This window comes from Trifolium pratense, linkage group LG3, assembly GCF_020283565.1.
Source record: "Trifolium pratense cultivar HEN17-A07 linkage group LG3, ARS_RC_1.1, whole genome shotgun sequence".
NCBI lineage: Eukaryota > Viridiplantae > Streptophyta > Magnoliopsida > Fabales > Fabaceae > Trifolium > Trifolium pratense.
Genome location: NC_060061.1, coordinates 45,209,768 through 45,225,021, shown reverse-complemented (window position 1 = coordinate 45,225,021; position 15,254 = coordinate 45,209,768). Strand labels below are relative to the sequence as shown.

The following is a 15,254-nucleotide window of genomic DNA, read 5'->3' as shown; positions in this document are numbered from 1 at the left end:
TTTTTGTTTGTTTTTTTATCTTACCTAAGAGATTATTAGGTTCTAGTATAGGTGTATTTCTGGTACTCTTTGTTTTTCTCAACTTTCTCTTGTACATTTTTCATTTTTTATATTTATATAATATAATATATTTCCCATTTAAAAAAAATTGTCATTAATAATTATAATTTAAAACAAAAATCACTAGACATATGTTTATCACATATGAATAATAAGTTAAGTTTATTAACTTTTGAATATTTTCTAAATAAAATTCAAATAATTAGAACATATTAATTATAATTTCACAATAGTTTTAATAAAACAAATTTATTTATTTAATAAGTTTTAAACAAATAACACAATAGTTTCACTTATATTTATACAATATTTTAAAACAAATTTTTAAATATTTTATTCTAACTAAATTTTCTACTAAAATATAATGACAATTTAAATATCAAATAAACCACCTTAATATAACTACTTAACTTTAGAAATAGCCGTTAAAAACTAATATGACTAGAGAATTGAAGAATCGGAAACTATTTTAGATTTTCATGAGAGTCAGAGATTACTAATGAGTAAATTATTATATATAACATGTGGCAAAATCTGGTGCACGTGACTTTGGCACCAAGTGCGTAGTATACGTCTCTTTATATCCGACACATTTCCACAAAGTTCTGGTGCACATGACTTCTATGCGAATATCTACACTCAAATCACTTTGCCTTCTCTTATCTACACATTTCCACGCATATCTTCTGCATCTCACAAAGTGTAGTATACATCTCACAGAAAAACAAAGAATCTCAAAATGGCAGAAATAGCAGTGTCTTTTGCTATTGACAAACTGCTTCCATTGTTATCAGTACAAGTCAATCTGCTCACAGGTGTTCACAAGGAATTTGCAGAAATTAAAGAAGAACTGGAGAGCATCCAAGCCTTCCTTAAGGATTGTTGGATATGCCTTGAAATCTCAGTTACAAGAAGTCAGAAAAATCTTTGTTGAATCTTTTTGCATCTTTGATGTTTTGAAGATTTTTTGAAGAAAAAAAAAATATATTTTCTTGGAAGATATTCTGACTTGGATTTGTTTTATTTTAAAACAGATTTGTTACTAATTTTTTGGCATGTATTTTTCTATAAATAGGGAGTGCTTTATTCATAGAAAAATTGAGAAAGAGAGCAACTCAAGAGAGTAGAGATGTAGAGGCAAGGATTAGGGTTTGCCACCACACAAGGGCTAGGGTTTTAGAGAGGAAAAAGTTTTATCTCTTGGTACAACTCTAGGGTGGGAGAACTATCTTTGTGGTACACCTTGGGAAACACTTATCAAATTGAGTCTCTTGGCCACGGGAAGAGATTCAGGTTTTGGGTAGAATTAGGATTAATTCTTGTAACTCAATTGGAACTCTTTGTAAAGTTACTCGTTTGATATAGTGGAACGGAGGGGCTGCTCTCTCCCCCAGACTAGGTCATTATTGGACCGAACTGGGTAAACAAATTATCATGTTCTTTCTTCTCCTTTATCTTTTTTTATCGGTTGTTATTATTATTGCTTATTCCACTTGATTATTGGTTGTCGTTCTATTGCTCCACACATCAAGTTATTCATTGGTGTGATTTTAAGACGAATTCACAACAATTGGCGCCCACCGTGGGGCAATCGGAACAATTTGAAGTGAGCACCATGGGTTCTAAGTCGGATATCGAGGGACTTTCCAAAAGCAATTTGGAATTTTGGAAAGTGAAGATGGAAGCAATTTTAATGTTCGGGATGATGGGTAAAACATGGAGTGTTGTTACCCGGTGCCTCGAAGATAACAAGTTAATGGAGATGGCGAAGACGGTCGGCCTGGAGAGGCGGTTGTAATAATACTCGGGTTACTTCTGAAACAACAACTTTATTATGGAGATTTGGAGGTGGAGAATTGTTGGATATGCCTTGAAATCTCAGTTACAAAAAGTCAGAAAAATCTTTGTTGAATCTTTTTGCATGTTTTGAAGATTTTTTGGGAAAAAAATATATTTTCTTGGAAGATATTTTGACTTGGATTTGTTTTATTTTAAAACAGATTTGTTACTAATTTTTTGGCATATTATTTTTCTATAAATAGGGAGTGCTTTATTCATAGAAAAATTGAGAGAGAGAGAGAGGGAAAGAGAGTAGAGATGTAGGGAATCAATTAGGATTTGCCGCCGACACAAGGCTAGGGTTTTAGAGAGAAACAAGAGGGGTTGTCTCTTGGTATAACTCTAGGGTTGGGCAAAGGGGATTGATTACACCTTGGGAAACACTTATCAAATTGAGTCTCTTGGCCACGGGAAGAGATTCGGGATTTGGGTAGAATTAGGATTAATTCTTGTAACTCAATTGGAACTCTTTGTAAAGTTACTCGTTTGATATAGTGAAACGGAGGGGCTGCTCTCTCCCCCAGACTAGGTCATTATTGGACCGAACTGGGTAAACAAATATTGTGTTCTTTCTTCTCCTTTATCTTGTTTATCGGTTATTATTATTATTGCTTATTCCAAATTAGTATTGGTTGCCGTTCTATTGCTGCACACATCAAGTTCTTTTATTGGTGTGATTTTATTGACGAATTCACAACAATTGGCGCCCACCGTGGGGCAATCGGAACAATTTGAAGTGAGCACCATGGGTTCTAAGTCGGATATCGAGGGACTTTCCAAAAGCAATTTGGAATTTTGGAAAGTGAAGATGGAAGCAATTTTAATGTTCGGGATGATGGGTAAAACATGGAGTGTTGTTACCCGGTGCCTCGAAGATAACAAGTTAATGGAGATGGCGAAGACGGTCGGCCTGGAGAGGCGGTTGTAATAATACTCGGGTTACTTCTGAAACAATAACTTTATTATTATGTAGAAGTGCTAGTGGAAGTTGGGAACCGGTGGAGTATTTGGGTCATGGAATTTTGATGCTTCAATCACATGTGGTCAAAGAATGAATACTTTGAGACTCTAGAGCTAGTTGAAGGTGGAGCCATTCATCTTGAAAACGGAAAGCTTTAAGGTTCAAGGTATGGGTTCAGTTTGTCTTACGAAGTTTGACAATCGTGAGTTTCTTTACACGATGTGAGATATGTTTCTGAACTTAGATGCAAAGATAGTTGGTCATGCATCTATAACTAGTGGTGACTCTCATAATGTGGTTGAGTTGTGGGACTTCGGGTGGACCTGTTAGTGACATGAGTTTAGTTGGACTAGTGAACAAGGTTTACTAGGTGTTGAACTGAACTGTAATTGTTGGAGACTAACAATAGCTTGAAGTATGTTTCAGAGGAGTTGAAGAGGTCTTGCGTGTTACAAGGTGGAGATCATGGTGGGTATACTTTGGTGGAAACTCAGTTTGAGGTGGAGTCTTCCAATAGTGGTAGACAGTCAACATTAGCTCTTGGCTATCTAATCGGAGATAGGGAGAAGAGTGGTATTGTTGAACCGAAGGGGATGACCATGGAGACCTTGTGGATTATGTTTCAATTGTGGCTGAAGAAGTGCAAGACCTTGAGATGATCTTCAGGGAGGCAATTGAAAGCAACAGGTGATCAGACTTGGTAACTTGTGAGACTGCTGGAGGTAGTTGATAAGTGCTAAATTTCAGTGATTTTACCTATACATTTTAAGCACTTATTGACTTATTTTATAAGTCATTTGATGTAAAACCTCCAACTATTTGTAAATATTAGTCTTTACTAGCAAATTAGTATTTTAGCTATTTTCACTTATTACTAGCAAATAATAGATACTATATTTTATTATATTAGTTATATTTATATAACAGGTTTTAAAAAGAAAAAGAAAGAAGACACAAGTGGCTTAGCTAGAGACCAAGAGCAAGAGGCGGTTAACTAAGTCAAGTGGCACAAATTCTTAATGACAAAGAAAGTAAGAAAAGAAAATGGGTAACAACATAGCAGTCAAGTGGCAGCATAGCAGTCAAGTGGCACCACTTTATGAACCTTATGTTTCTTAAACCAAGTGACAAGGCACGGTACTATACTTAAGTGTGAAGTTTTGAAAGCTTATAAAAGGGCAACACATCGGCCATTCAATTCATTCCAGACAGAACACACACACACCAGAGAACAACACGCCCAACATTAGAAGAAACAGGGGAGGAGAGCTTAACGCGTAACGCAGGGAGTGAAGCTCGGAACGACGGAGGAAACTGCGGTGGATGCACACCAACTGTTTGAGAAATCAACCGGTGTTGTTATTTCATCTCTTTTCTTCTTATTTGTGTAAAACTATCATGGTAATGAGTAGTTAAAGACACTTTTGTTGGGATTAGGTGTAAATTACTCTATTAGTATGTGTTTCTATTGATATGGTTTTATATATGGTTTTAGTTGTCTCTCAATATTGATGTTATCTTTGTTTTCATTGTTTTAATCTTTGATTTGAATTGTTATAGACATATGCCTTTTGAATCTAAGAACTAGGATAATATCTATTGAACTCTAAATTCTAGACATAAATTTAGGTTTAATATTCACTTAGAGTATCGAATCTTAATGCTATTGTATTGATTGACGATCCGAGACATCGGAGGTTAATAGATGCAATAGATATCTCGGCGTTATCTGGACACGGAAACGTTCGATGAGCGATACGTGATAATATTGATAGATGACTAGAACCTGTGTAACTGATTAGGGGAATATGTATGAATGAGTGATTGAAAGCTAATCCCAGCAATTTAATCTCTCTGTCAAATTAATCATCTTTACTACTTTTATGTATTCGCAACTTTCGTAATTAACCATCTTTGAAATCCTTTACTTGAAATTATATTAATTGTTGAACGGCATCGATATCGCATCAGTCCCTGTGGAGACGATAAAAACATACTTACTTTTGTATTTCAACAAAATGGCGCCGTTGCCGGGGACTGGCGTTTAGATATTGGAGCATTTCAACAATTTGTATTCTTTTAAGTATTTGTACATATTTGTTTATATTGTATAGTTTTTGCTTGCACTAACCCTTCTTTGCTAGACAAAGAAAGTTGTTTTTCTTGTTTGTTGAATCCTTTTTTCAGATTCCCCATTAAAAGTTAAATCATGACTGATCGTGGTTATTACAACTTCTATACTCCGGGTGAGTATGAATCATATCAACAGTTTCCTCCTTATAGTTATGGGCAAACTTCAGAGGCTAGATTGGAGGAGACCATGATTAAATTCATGGAAATGCAGCAGCAACAAAACCAACAGTGGCAACAAATGAATGAACAAATGCAACAGATACAAGACCAACACCGACAATATATGAAAAACAGTCTTGCACGGGCCAAAAATTTGGAAAATCAGCTTGTTCAGTTGGCTAAACAATTAGCCAATAACAATAACCAAGGAGAAACATTTCAAACCAACACTCAAACCACTCCTGACGAGAAAGATAATAATCCAATGAAAAATGGGGAAAGTGGAGAGAGTGTGAAAGGTGTTGAAAACAATGAGGAAGAAAGAATGTGTGATGGATGTGGTATAGAGAAAATAGTGATAGAAATAAAGACACCACATGAAGTAGAACTTCCTCAAGAGTCACCATGTATTAAGAAGACTAACACTGTTGATAATGAAGAAGTGATGATGGTTGCAGAAGAAATTGAGGGATTACTTGACAAGGAAATATCAATTGAGCAAAAGAGGGAGATGGAGAACCAGGCGTTGATTGATCGGGTAATAGACGAAATTTGTGCCTTGTTCAACAAGAAGGAATTGGGGAGGATATGGACTCCGCAATATCTATATCTCAAGTTCATGGAGTTCCTCCCAAACCGAAGGAAAAGGACAGATGATGTGTTGTCCGTTTCATTTTGGCCACCCTAACATTTCAGGCGTCGAGCTACCGACGTTAACCAAGCGCTTGTTGGGAGGCAACCCAATTTTCTATCTTTACTATTTAAATTCTGCAAATTATAATTTTACTGCACTTTGGCATATTTTGAAAGGTTTTAAAAGATCCAAAATTGGAACCATTACTTCTGGTGTGAAAGTTCTATTTATTTTTTTTTTTTTTTGTCATGTGTGTTGCATTTGCTAAGCTAAATTTCCATGGCTAAGTGAATTGTGCAATTCTGAATTTTTAAAGCAGCAACATTCATAGCTTCCACATTAGAACATTAAACCACCTATCCCTTTATCTCATTTTCTGATTTCATTGATATTGAAGGCATTGTGAAGTTTTGTTGCTTATCTAGGAAACACCATGTTTATGAATTTGAGGTTGCTGCCTTTAAGCAGATTTTGAAAGTGTATTATGCTTCAACTGGTCTTTGTTGATTGTGGAAATATGCACTTATGACAGGGTTACTTTCACTAAGCTGGAATGTTGATTTGGTTGCTTTAACTTGTGCTATTTTAAAGTTGAATTTGACAAATTTCTTTTGTGCTATGTCTTGACTTTCATGAGTTATTTTAAAGGCATGGATACAAAACTCTTAATCTTGAACTGACATTAGAATCATGTGACAACTGTGTTTCATTGTTGCTTATTTGAACATCATGTTTGCAATTCCTAAAAGACATGAACTGTTAAATCTTAACTTAGTGGTCATCACTTGTTGTCTTACCATTATTGCTTGTTGAAGTTCATGACTTTACTTTCAGTAAGCTCATAATTGCAAATCTTTCTAAGCTTAAGGGATGTGGAAGGTAAGTGTGTAAAGAAAGTGCCCTGTATACCACTTGTTGACTTCTTAAAAACTGTTATAGAAACATAGAATGCAGTATGTGCAAATTCTTTTTCACCCATTCTGTCTGTAAATTTCGCTAAGCGAAATTCCTGTGGCTTAGCGAAAGTACCAGTTTCTGAATCTATTCTGCTGTGTTCTTGAGAGACATGTGTGTGGTGTTATTTGCTATATTAACATTTGTTTCAGAGATGGCACCAAAGAGGCATTTGATACCTGATTAGGAATGGCCTATGGAAAGGCCATTTTACTTGGAGGAGGTGAGACAGGCTGTTGTTGGTACCAAAGAAGTGGAGAAGATCAAGACAACTGACAAGAGAAAGATTGACTGAAAGCTCTCCAAAACTCTGTGAACTTTATTTTAATAGCTTTCGGTCAAATTTATGTTTTTTTTTGTGAATATCTTAATATATGTTTCTCTTGTGGTCTGAACATGTTTGATGGTTAAAAAAATGGTTCAATTTTTTGATTTTTGAATATCATGTGCATATGAATTGAAAAGCTTAGGTTTGTGATTAATCAAATTCAAATGCATGATTAGAATAATTTTTTTCAAATTGCATTGTTTGAGGTCAAATTTTTGTGATTATCTTTGAATGATAGGATGAATTTGAACTAAGTAGCTTTATTCAATTTGATTTCATCCATTCCTTTTGAACATGATTAATTGATTATGAATCACTTAGACCTAGCCGGGTGAGATTGTGTGAACCTTCCATTGTTTATATATTTGAGAGCCGACAATTGTGTTTAACTCTGTTGATTTTAACTGAATCTTGCTATTACTTGATGTGTTTGAAGTCATGGAAATGATCAAGGCCATGTTTCTATTTGAGTGCAACTACTTAAGCCAAAATAACCTACCTTGTGAGTTAGTGTGATCCTTTGCTACCCCCCTTAAGCCAAAAATTTTGAAATTTTGTTTGATTTTGAACCCTTGAATCACAATAAAGAAAAACAATGACTTAACCCTTGTCTTAGGATGATTGAGCATTGAGTTTAAGTAGGGTTGAAAACAAGTTGGGGAGAAAGAGGTTATTTGTAAAAAAAAAAAGAAAAAAGAAGAAGTTGAAAAATATGAGGTGTTGAAGATGGTGATTGAAAAAGAAAAAGAAAAATATTGAAAGTCATTTGACACACAAATGAAAATCAAAGAAAATGTCTTACAAAAAGAAATGAATAGAAATTGTGTCAAAAGAATCACCAAAAGTAAAGAATGGGAAAAGTGAAAGCGGATGAATAGCTTATGTAATGTGATGAAAATTCTCAAGAATTATGCTCTCTTATCCTTAAGGCTTTTTGAATCCAAAGAAAAACAATGATTTCTTGTAGCCTAGCCCCATTACAATCTTAAGAAAGACCTTAGTGATCCATGATTGATAACATGTTTTGTGATTATGTTGAGATGTATGTTTAAATTGATTTGTTGTGAACACATTGTTTGGATTGAGAGAAACACTACACCCTTGAGTTGAAACACTTGTGAGAATTGTGATTCTAGTTGATTGTCTTGTTGATTTGGAAAGTTTGAAATCTTACTTGAATTTTGAAACTACTTCACATTCATGCTTTGATTCTTTGATGATTATGAATGATTGATTTTGAACTTGCAATGCATTGAATTATGCCAACTTGAAATGATTTAAATCCAAAGTTTTTGATTGATCATAAATCTTGATTGAATCATGCACCAATGAGGTTTGAACCATATTTTGAGACTTTTGTTTGAGGACAAACAAAGTTCTAAGTTGGGGAGAGTTGATAAGTGCTAAATTTCAGTGATTTTACCTATACATTTTAAGCACTTATTGACTTATTTTATAAGTCATTTGATGTAAAACCTCCAACTATTTGTAAATATTAGTCTTTACTAGCAAATTAGTATTTTAGCTATTTTCACTTATTACTAGCAAATAATAGATACTATATTTTATTATATTAGTTATATTTATATAACAGGTTTTAAAAAGAAAAAGAAAGAAGACACAAGTGGCTTAGCTAGAGACCAAGAGCAAGAGGCGGTTAACTAAGTCAAGTGGCACAAATTCTTAATGACAAAGAAAGTAAGAAAAGAAAATGGGTAACAACATAGCAGTCAAGTGGCAGCATAGCAGTCAAGTGGCACCACTTTATGAACCTTATGTTTCTTAAACCAAGTGACAAGGCACGGTACTATACTTAAGTGTGAAGTTTTGAAAGCTTATAAAAGGGCAACACATCGGCCATTCAATTCATTCCAGACAGAACACACACACACCAGAGAACAACACGCCCAACATTAGAAGAAACAGGGGAGGAGAGCTTAACGCGTAACGCAGGGAGTGAAGCTCGGAACGACGGAGGAAACTGCGGTGGATGCACACCAACTGTTTGAGAAATCAACCGGTGTTGTTATTTCATCTCTTTTCTTCTTATTTGTGTAAAACTATCATGGTAATGAGTAGTTAAAGACACTTTTGTTGGGATTAGGTGTAAATTACTCTATTAGTATGTGTTTCTATTGATATGGTTTTATATATGGTTTTAGTTGTCTCTCAATATTGATGTTATCTTTGTTTTCATTGTTTTAATCTTTGATTTGAATTGTTATAGACATATGCCTTTTGAATCTAAGAACTAGGATAATATCTATTGAACTCTAAATTCTAGACATAAATTTAGGTTTAATATTCACTTAGAGTATCGAATCTTAATGCTATTGTATTGATTGACGATCCGAGACATCGGAGGTTAATAGATGCAATAGATATCTCGGCGTTATCTGGACACGGAAACGTTCGATGAGCGATACGTGATAATATTGATAGATGACTAGAACCTGTGTAACTGATTAGGGGAATATGTATGAATGAGTGATTGAAAGCTAATCCCAGCAATTTAATCTCTCTGTCAAATTAATCATCTTTACTACTTTTATGTATTCGCAACTTTCGTAATTAACCATCTTTGAAATCCTTTACTTGAAATTATATTAATTGTTGAACGGCATCGATATCGCATCAGTCCCTGTGGAGACGATAAAAACATACTTACTTTTGTATTTCAACAGTAGTTGGATACAAGGAGAGTTTGATGTTGCAGCTTGTGGAACCACCTAAAATTCCAAGGTTGGTTTGGAGCCAAGCAAAACTTCGAGAGTACGGAAGGCATTCCGGGGTCGAAGAGTGGTGGAGGCTTGTAGGGCTATCGCAAAAATCCATGGATAGTCATAGGCAAGCGATTCTTCAGAGGACGGAAAAGGCACAATCCGGGGGCTGAAGAGGGATGGTAGAGCTTGTTGAGCTATCTAAAATTCCGATGATAGTTGGGAGCAAGCGTTTCTTCAGGGTGGTACGGACTTGACCAGTTCGGAGTCTGAAGAGGGTGCGGTGAATCTTGTGGGGCTACCTAAAATTCTATGGTAGTGGGATGCAAGATCTTCATGAGAGCGGAAGGCATTCCGAGGATGAAGAGGGAGGTACAATCCGGTGATCTTGAATAGAAGATTCAAGATGGAGAGAGCAGCACGGTGGTTGATGGGATCACCATCGATTTAAAGGCAAGGTGGAGAATTGTTGGATATGCCTTGAAATCTCAGTTACAAGAAGTCAGAAAAATCTTTGTTGAATCTTTTTGCATCTTTGATGTTTTGAAGATTTTTTGAAGAAAAAAAAAATATATTTTCTTGGAAGATATTCTGACTTGGATTTGTTTTATTTTAAAACAGATTTGTTACTAATTTTTTGGCATGTATTTTTCTATAAATAGGGAGTGCTTTATTCATAGAAAAATTGAGAAAGAGAGCAACTCAAGAGAGTAGAGATGTAGAGGCAAGGATTAGGGTTTGCCACCACACAAGGGCTAGGGTTTTAGAGAGGAAAAAGTTTTTTCTCTTGGTACAACTCTAGGGTGGGAGAACTATCTTTGTGGTACACCTTGGGAAACACTTATCAAATTGAGTCTCTTGGCCACGGGAAGAGATTCAGGTTTTGGGTAGAATTAGGATTAATTCTTGTAACTCAATTGGAACTCTTTGTAAAGTTACTCGTTTGATATAGTGGAACGGAGGGGCTGCTCTCTCCCCCAGACTAGGTCATTATTGGACCGAACTGGGTAAACAAATTATCATGTTCTTTCTTCTCCTTTATCTTTTTTTATCGGTTGTTATTATTATTGCTTATTCCACTTGATTATTGGTTGTCGTTCTATTGCTCCACACATCAAGTTATTCATTGGTGTGATTTTAAGACGAATTCACAACAAGGATGCTGATAAAAGAGCTGCAGCTCAAGCACCCAATATCAGTGAAATGGAGAAAATATGGGTGAAGCAAGTTAGAGAAGTAGCTTTTCGCATAGAAGACATAGTCGATGAATATTTGCTTTCTTTAGAGCACCAACCTCAAGATCCCGGATGTGCAGCTTTACTCCAGATGATCACTCACCCGTTCAAAACTTTGAAACAACACCATCAAATAGCGTCTGAGATTCAGGACATTAAGTCATTGATGTGTGGGATCAAGGAAAGAAGTAAAAGTTATGATTTCAAACTTTCTTTTGAACAAGGTTCAAGCAGTTCTAAAGGAATCCAGAAATCCAAACTGCACCCTCTTCGAGAGGCTGCTCTTTACATTGACGAAGCTGACGTTGTGGGCTTTGAAGCGCCAAAAAAAGTATTGATTGATTGGATGGTAAAAGGAAGAAAAGAGCGTACTGTCATCTCTGTGGTAGGAATGGCAGGACAAGGCAAAACCACTCTAGTCAAGAAAGTTCTTGAAAACAAAGATGTCATTGCACACTTTGATTGTCTTGTATGGATTACAGTGTCTCAAACATACGATGTTAAAGACTTGTTGAGGGACATGTTGCTAAAAATTTACAAACAAAAAGAAGAAAATCCACCTCAGAATATTAATCAAATGGATCAAAGGTCGTTGACCGATGAGGTGAGAAACTACTTGCAGCAAAAGAGGTATGTTGTTGTGCTTGATGATGTTTGGAGTGTACAATTTTGGGATGAAATTGAACTAGCTGTAATTGATAATGAAAGTGGAAGTAGGATATTGATAACAACAAGGAACCTAAATGTTGTGGGGTCCTGTAAAAAATCTTCTTTCACTGAGTTGCTTGAGTTGCAACCTTTAACTCAAGAACAATCACTGGAGTTGTTCAACAAGAAGGCATTCAAATTTGACTATGGTGGATGTTGTCCAAAAGAACTCAGTTGTATAGCTGTTGAAATTGTTAATAAATGCAAGGGTTTACCACTTGCACTTGTTGCCATTGGTGGTCTTTTGTCTACAAGAGCGAAAACTGGGTTTGAGTTGCAGAGATTTAGAGAAAATTTAAGTTTAGAGCTAAAGAAAGATACAAATCTAATTGGGATAAAAGAAATTGTAGCTTTAAGTTATGATGATTTGCCTTACTATCTCAAGTCATGTTTGTTGTATTTTGGAATGTATCCAGAAGATTATCAAGTTAAACCAAATAGAGTGATTCGACACTGGATAGCTGAAGGGTTTGTGAAAGAAGAAAGGGGGAAGACTTTGGAAGAAGTTGCAGACGGATATTTAACAGAGTTGATCCATAGAAGCTTGGTGCAAGTGTCTTCAATTAGAAAAGATGGTAAAGCTAAAGGTTGTTGTGTTCATGATCAAATACGTGAGATGATCCTTGAAAAGTTTGAGGATTTGAACTTTTGCAGGCAAACTAGTGAAGATGGTAAGTCATCCTTAAGTGGAATAATTCGGCGCTTGTCAATAACAACCACGTCCAATGATTTAACGCCGTGTATTGAAAGCTCGCATGTTCGGTCATTGCTTGTTTTTACAAATATAGAATCAAAATTATTTTCTGGGAATAGAATCCCTAAAAATTACAGGCTGTTGAGGGTTCTTGATTGCAAATCTGCTTTAGTTCCTGAGAATTTGGGAAGTTTTATCCACTTGAAATATTTAAGCTTGAGGTTTATTGGGGAATGTAAAATCCTAAAATATATTGGAAAGCTCCATAGCCTAGAGACCTTGGATTAAGGCTACTGGTGTTGGTGATTTGCCCAAAGAGATTAGCAAGCTTATAAAGCTAAGACATCTTATCGGCTCTAGACTGTCTTTGATTCAATTAGAGGATGGTATTGGTGAGCTGACATCCCTTCAAACGCTGCGCTATGTTAATTTAGATTCGGATGGAGCGGAAAAGATAATTAAAGGGTTAGGAAAGCTGAATCAGATGAGGGATTTGAGATTGATTACTGTTCGTAGAGAACATGGAACCATTCTATCTTCGTCGATCAATGAAATGCAACACTTGGAAATACTAGTTGTTGGATCAAGATGTGGTGACGAGGGTTATGAAATCATTGATTTGGATTTGATCTCATTGCCAACTAAGCTTCGAAAACTTAGACTAATTGGGATTTTACAGAAGTTTCCCGAATGGATTCCAAAGCTTCAAAATCTGGTTGAGTTGAGGTTGTGGAACTCCAATTTACCAGAAGATCCATTCAAATCAGTAATCTGTTTGCAACACTTGTTGTCCCTCAATATACGGCATTGTGCTTTTAAAGGTTTGTGTTTGCATTTTGAAGATGGATGGTTTCAAAAACTTAAAAAACTGAATGTTGGATATACCAAAGAATTGAGAGAAGTTATTATTGACAAAGGAGCACTGCTTTCTCTGAAAAAGCTAAAGTTTGACAGGCTCCTCGGACTGGAGAATATACCCACTGGCATCCAACACTTGGAGAAGCTTGAAGTTCTCCGTATTTCTTATATATCAGATGAATTGGTGCAGAACATTTCTACTGAGGATTGGAATTCAATGCAGCATGTGCCCCTTGTACAAATTTCTGGCAGTGATGGAATTCTTATTCCACATCCAAGGAGTTAGAAATCATGCTTTACCATACTCAGGGAGAAAAAAGGTGTGCTTTTTCTTCCTAAAACTTAATATTTACCTTTTTATTTATTAATTTCTACTCCCTCCGTGACACTTTATAAGTAAAAATACACTCTTAAGGTTCATTGTATATTTAATGTATATGAACTATATTGATACAAGCTTTATTTTCACCGTAATATGCTTTATTATTTTTAACTCAGCACTGCCAATTATATTTTGGATCCCCAAAAGCTATTTTTTTGTAATAATATCATTTGGAAGGGTCTAATTAATTCAATTTTTTGTGATTTGGTAGGTGTTGGGTTTCAATTTCAAGTGCAATGGCAACTCAGATTCTCCACAGGGACTTCTACCACAACACTTTGGAACTTTTGTTGTTCCTCAATAAAAAGTTATATGTTTAATTTGTTTTTCTTTTGATTTGATGTCTGAGTTATTTGTAATTGTAGTATATCATGTATGCAACATATTATGAGAGCTTCCCTTTCAAGTATTGTGAGACGTTATTTTTCTGTTGATTTGCTTTCTATTTTGGTGTAATAAGAAATTTGACTCCTCAATCTGGCGGTCCCTCTCCTAGCGCTCAAGAAGTTAATTTCTTTTTGTTTTCTTTTTCTGTGCTGAGTGAAGTTAATAAGAAATTTGACCCCTCAATCATCTCTTTACATCTTGTAGATGTGATGCTATAGATGAGTGGTGTAAATCCTTTAAAATCAGTAACTTGTGTAAGAGAATGATTTATATATAGCCACCAATGCCTTTGCAGTATTTACACTTTCAAACATAGTGATGGCAAGTGCATCCCATCAAATCCAATTATGTTGATGTTGCACCAACTTCTCAACAATTTTCCACTGAGCTCCTACAGCTGCAACATGAAGTGCAGTCCTGCCATGTATTGTAACCTTTGCTGTCAATGCGCTTGGATCGTTCTCAAGAAAAGCCTTTGTTGATTTCCAATCACCTTTTAGTATTGCCAAGTGAAGTGGTTGATAGTAACTGTGGTCAAATCGTCAAGCAAATTTTGGCAATAATATTTGTAACAACATGAGTTTTTATGAAAGTAGGAAAATATAACTAGAACATTTTTAATCATAACTACTACAGTAGTTCTAAACTCATAAAAATGCATTATGTGTTTTTAAAGTGATTGGAAAATGTAGAAGCTGTTTTCTGAATCAAGTTTAAATTTACATATGAAGTTCAATGAATAGCTAAGTTTATTTGTTGTTTTCACTAACAATGAATAGCTAAGTTATAACTTGGTATTAAAATTTTCAACTAAGGAGATTGCCTTCAAATTCTCTTAAAAACTTGGTACTTTAATCATAATCCAAAACATGATTCTGTTTCTACTAATCCATAGTTGTTTTGTGAAGAAAATTAAGAAATAAAGATCATACCGAACTCAGTGACAGCGGTCTTCTTGAAGCTGAAAACTAATTCAAATGGGTGCTCAAAAGCTGCAGAAGCTAAGGAAAATATGCACAATAACACTCATTTGCCTTCCTTATATAAGAAATGAAATATATATTTTAGAATTGAGTATCGGGCCTAACTCAACCGTACAAATCATAACTTAAGTGTGGAGATGAATGTAAATTAGTTACAACTTACAACCTAACAAAACTTATCATGACAAATGAGTCAAGAAGTGTGGACAACATATCACC

The 15,254-nt window shown here is 35.2% G+C and overlaps 1 pseudogene; it reads left to right on the top strand.

The window, feature by feature from the left end:
• The first annotated feature begins 799 nt into the window (after window positions 1–799).
• LOC123918917 lies at window positions 800–13,971 on the top strand (annotated as a pseudogene).
• Window positions 13,972–15,254: the final 1,283 nt, after the last annotated feature.